Source organism: Chamaea fasciata, unplaced genomic scaffold, assembly GCF_029207755.1.
Source record: "Chamaea fasciata isolate MVZ Bird 193981 ecotype frontalis unplaced genomic scaffold, bChaFas1.0.hap1 SCAF_8, whole genome shotgun sequence".
NCBI classification, from domain to species: Eukaryota; Metazoa; Chordata; class Aves; order Passeriformes; family Sylviidae; genus Chamaea; species Chamaea fasciata.
In genome coordinates this window covers 11912169-11918168 of record NW_027094093.1, presented here as the reverse complement: position 1 = coordinate 11918168, position 6000 = coordinate 11912169, and positions in this window count along the sequence as shown.

Here is a 6000-nt window from a genome sequence, read left to right as displayed (position 1 = left end):
CAAGGAGGATGAGTAAACTTTTCTTTGCCCACAATAAAACTGTTTTCAGCAAGCTGCACTTGAGAGCACTGTAGTGAGTGGTGCTACGTGAGGATCCTGGGGAGAGGCAGTTCACACTGCAGCAGTGCTCCCTATGTGGGCGAGCAGGCTTGAGTTTTTATCACTACTGGCTATTTTCTCTTTCCTCTAAGAGGCACAGCTGTTAACCAGATACATGAAGCAGGAAGTATTTCTACTTTCCTTTTCTAGTGCTTTGGGAACAGTTAATGAGAAGTCTGGGTCAGAGCTTATAAATAATATGAAACTTAAAGTAAGCTAACAAATTCCTGCAGGAGAGAGCTTTCAAGAGAATGAGTGCTCTGTTTCTTCTTTTTTGGCAAATAGTACAGTACACAACTTGATTGCTGAACCAAAATACTCTGTGAGTTGCATGGCAATTCAGGCTCTGCCTCTTTTCATAAATGTCATTCATGTGCTTTTCCCTTCCCCTCATCCTGGCTGCTAGGAAGGCTGGACTATGGCCCTCTGCATATCCCAGGGAACTGTTAAATAAGGAAGAGAATGATAATGTAAAAAAATAAGCCTCTGATACTTAAATCAATATTAGAACAGGAAGCTTTAGTCTAGTGTATAGGTCAGGGTAGTATTTGCAATACAAACACTGGACAGCTTGGTTCATGGAGAGGGCTGGCTCAGAGAGCTCCGCTGCTCTGAGGAAAGCAGGATACAGCTGCTCTGTGCTGTAGATACAGCTCTGCTCCAGGCTGCTCCCCACAGAACACCAGAGAGACTATTTTACTGCTCCAAGACTATGATAGGATAGAACAGGCCAGGTTTTATGCAAAGCTGGGGTTTGGACTGCACTCAGAGAAGAGAGGAATATCATTGCTCCTGCTCTGAGACAAAAGTCACATGGACAGTAAGGCTCAAAAACATGTTCCTAGCAGTACTTAAGAAAACTTATCAAACTGGGAAACTGAGGCTCAGATTTATAAAAGGAATCTAAAACTGGAATTATAAAGTTTGCAATGTGACAGGTAATTTTGTTTCAAAAAATCCAAACAAACAAAAAGCTGAACCCTACACAAACAACAAATTCCCAGAAATCCACAGAACTTAAAAAGCAAGAGTGAAACTCTGTAATCCATGGTACTTCTAGGGAATATTTGGCAGCACTGGGGCTAGTACACCCAGCAGCATCTTACCTTGTTGCGTGCCCAGGCTCACCAGAGAATTGCAGAATATTCTGAAGCGCACTGAAATCAAAGAGTCATTTATAAGAAGTTTTGAGCCCTGTTTTACACGAGCTGACATCAGTGAATGGTATTAGGCAGCTGCACTGCTGAAGTCACTGCAAACCATTAGGTACTGAGGCTTTCAGAAAACAGAGTCCTCAGGCCTCAAACAAGCAAAATGCACACTTTAAAAGCACAAATACTGGCAGGGAGGCTTTGACGTCTAATACAGAAACTGTATTGGCCTGAAACTGGAGAACTGTATTCTCCCACTGACTTCAGCAAGTGAACCTGGATATAGCCAAGAACTCCTCCACCCAACCCATTTCCATACGGAAATGAACATAATAAAATACTCTGAAAGCTGCATGCAAAACAGGTTTTTAATTTTTCAGTGGTTTAGAAAGACCAGATACCATGGTTGGCTTACAGGGCACACACACGTAAATATTTCTGTATGAATACAACACTGTTTTAGCAGTGATATATATAGGTTAGGTGTATGAGGAAGATGAGCGAAATTGAAACAATACTTTAAACATCAGGATTATTGTGCCACCATGTCATATATTTACATGTGCTTCCTGACCCTTCCGAAGTGTTTATGCTTTATGCCACATGGGTACCACTTTGATACCCTTTATTTTAAAAACTGCCTACGGATGCCCACACACAGCTCTACAGTCCACGGTTTAAGAATTCTGGCAGACCCATCCCAGGATAATTTTAACTGTGCAGTAGCTTGCACAGTGCTGAAGAAACTCCATGCAGCACAGTCTGCTCTTTCCTGGGAAGACAAAACAAAACAAATCCCTATCTCTCATCAGTGCTCTCTGACCAAGGACAGTATTTCTACATTTCCAAAGTGACTTTTCTTCCACTTCTATTTGGTTTTGCTTGTTTGCATTGGTAGAAATCACCATTAAGAATATTAGGATGGAATACGGCATTGAGAATAACAGAATGTGAACAATGGAAAGCTATTCAAGTGAATGATAATGACCATGCCACATTTAATCCCCTAACACATACAGTGTATTCTTTTTGGGAATTCTGATCTACATTTAGAGCCAGACATACAAGTATCTACTGAAAAGACAATCATTCTAGACAATTTCTAGGGGAAAAAACAAAATCGGAAGAGGAGAAAATGAAGCTTGGAAAACACAGAAGCTAAAACTCAAAACCAGGGCCATTTCACAAACTTATAAGCATAAGAAATTAATCCAAGTTAAGCTGTTACAGCAGACTGTAGGACTAATGTGCAAGTTTTTGATGCATACCAGAGAACCTTGAAAGACAAAAGGCATGTGAATAAAATATGATTCAATAAAATAATTCATGCTGAAATGACAGGATTTTAATTATGTGCAACTTCAGCCCTGTGAATATGAAACAGGAAGCACCTCAGGCATTTAAGGCTCTGATGACAGAAGTTACAAATTTATTCAGTGATTTACTATATGAAACATTAAGTTGGATGCACCATTCGGAAAAAAAATCAAAACCAGCAAACCCAAACATAAAAACCAATACACAGGCAAGCCCAAAAATAACATATATTTAGATGTGGTCTTCATCAATAATCATGAGTACCAGTTTAAAAGTAACTGAAGTGACAGCATAAAGCCACTTCCCTCAGATACCTGTGTGTTCCAAACAGCTGCAGCATCAGCAGGACACTGCAATAGTGCTGCCAAGACTCCACAAGGAAATGGAACAGAAAGGCGGAGAAGAAAAAACAAAATCCGTGAAAGTGCATATATGGATTTCAAAACAGTCTTGTTCAGGACTAACCTGGGAACATAAGAGAGCTCATGTACTTGGAAGAGGGATGTATATGTGGATAAAGGCTCCAAAATAGTTCCCAAATCATTCAGGAAGAAAGCAAGAATGGTAAAACAATTACATATGGTGATGTTCACAAAGAAAACAGGAAATATAGACCACTGGGGAGAAATATAGAAGAATACTAAAACAGGCAGCCTGTTGTGAATGCAAACATGAGATTAGACGAGAAAGTGATTCAAAACTCCCCCACAACAGCTCTTACAAGCCACAAAGCCCAGCAAACCAGCTAAGAAGCAAGAAGGCAACATTATGTATCTAAATGAATCCTTTTAAAATCCTCTTTGCTTTGTAGCTCATTCTACACCCAAATGGTACAGGGAGGGTTTTTAAAGTAAATGTCTAGTGAAAGTTCAAGAAAAATTTAAGCAAAAAAGAAAGATCATGTAAATATAAGTTAAAGGGTCACTGTTTTAGTAAAGCAGCAGGAAAGCTAAAGCAAACAATTAGGTCTTTTGTGCTCAAACAATTGGCTGGATTAGTGCTTGAATGGACAGAAATTTTACGTATCAAATAAGCTGCATTGAGAGTTGGGGTATCAATTTACATATGGAGAATATGACTAGAGATCAGTGCAGGAGGGGGGTTACACAACTGTGACATGGTACACTGGCCAATTTTCAGAATCACTGGCATCTAGACAGGCCTTGACTTCAAGTGACACAGCTCTGCCTGTCCCTGCAGAGACATGCAGACAGGCAGCAAGATAAGAGCTCATGAAAATCTGAGTACAGGAAACTAAAGCTGGCCTTTCTCTGGCATTTTTTAAATGTCTGAATCAGCAAATCTTTCTTTAAGTAGCTTTGAGCATAATCTTTGAAACACAGATTTTATCTTTTTTCTGGGCACAGGATGAAAGAAATAATCACTTAATGCACCATAAAGAAAGCAAAAGGAACAAGAAAGAAGGGAGAGCATACTGAACATAGTAAAAAGAGTAGTAATGCACAAGGTTAAAAACAAGGGGAGAAAAAATCTTTGGTGGTAACATGTGATTGGACAAAAGAACCCCCGTTAAACAAGGAAAGAAATCCCCACTGGTCACACACAGGATCAGAAATAATGCTGGGAAGAAATATCAAGTACTCTACTACTATGCTTAACAGAAGAAATGAGATCCTACAAACTAAGCTTGAGAATTCTTAAGTATGAAATGAGAGGAAATTATTCCAACACAGTAGATAAATACAGCAGGCTCTGCAGCAGCATTCTCAGCTCAGGCTGTTAAAGGCACTGAGATTTTTGAGAAAAGACAATCAACTGATTCTGAGACTGCAATGGGATTAATGCATCTGTGAATGAGTGCCACCAGCTCATCTTCTCAAATACCCACTGCTAGATCTGCAAGGTTAGGAAAGAAGAGGGTTGTATGACAGTAAATACAGTCACAAAAGCCATTTGACTGCAGACTGAATGTATCAGACAGTGTCATGAGAAGGCACTGATTGCAGCTGAAGGGAAGTAAATCCTGGTTTTGCAAGTGAAGGTTTCAGCCCATGTGTCTTCATTTTGTAAAGTGCTCCAGAGACTTTCTCACAACTGAGACAAGTCACTATTAATCCTCCAGAATTTGCTTCTTCCTGATACCCAGGACACCACCTCAGAATCCTACAAGAAATTCTTCTTCCCTCAGGTGGGAGGGAGTTCTCCAGCCTTTTATCTGAGAGAAAAACTTCCAGTCAGAACACCAACCATCTAATAATTTATTTTTCTCAAGTTTTCTAAACTTACTTTCATTTCAGGGCTGCTTCAGGTCTAGAAACAGAATACATAGAGCTTCCCCTTTATATGAATCCTGCATTACCACCCACCTTTGATCTCCTTCCTCTCTCTACTTCTGCTACTATAATTTCACAGAGTTTGCCAGGAGAAACCATTAGATCACTTAAGCAGATCTCCAGTATAATGCAGGCACTAACTTTCACCCAGCTACCCCTGCTGAATCTCAAATACTTCAGTGAAATGAAAGCAAGAGATTAAATTGTACACTGCAGAAGACCCTGCAGCACAAGCTGCACTGGCAGAAAACTGGACAAAAACACATGCAAATGAATCCAACAGGAAACAACAGCCTCCACTGCAGAGAAAGTCAGTGAACATTACCAATTTGGCATTAAAATCCCACTTCTTTCCAACACAGAATCTAAAAGTAGAACATGTAATATGTAAAAATGACGGATAATCTAATTTTTCCCTAGATGCCTGTGCTATGTCTTATGCAATGAACACTTTCTCTAGCCTTGACTAACTGCTGGTGTTTAGGAGAGAATCAAAAACAGGATACAAACAAAAACTACCACAGAACAACGTGAACAAAGGAAAAAGCCCTCCCTTACTCACAGCAGAAATTATGTTAAGATTTTATTGTAATTACTGTCTTAATGCAGCTGATACAAATTCCAACTTCGCATCTGATCTGTACATTTGCTTCGGAAACTTTTGAGTATATACATGGTCAGTTTACAATTCAAGCCACAGTGGTTCTACCATCTTTACAAGTTCTGCTGCAAATGCTTTACTACCTTCTCAGATGGAGGGCAGGAACCTTATGGCAAGATGGAAATCACACAGTTTAATTCTCACACCACTGGGTTTGCACAGTATTTTCACAGGCAGACGTTGCTTCACAACAGCAGGAATGATGCCTTCCAAGCGCACATCTCAGCAGAAGTCCAGGCAGGATTCCTATACAGACAAGCAAGGCACACTGCACCCAGAGCATCAGCAATCTCTCTATTGTTCTACCTTATGAAAAATATCTTAGAAAAAACCAAAAGTGACTTAATGACACTAATAACTAAAATGTAGAAAACAGGCTAAACAGCTCAGAAGGTTCTGCTATAGGGAGCTGAGTCTGAGGTAGGCCCAAGGGACAGTGACCCCATTGATAATTAAAAAGGACAAAGTTCTTGACTAA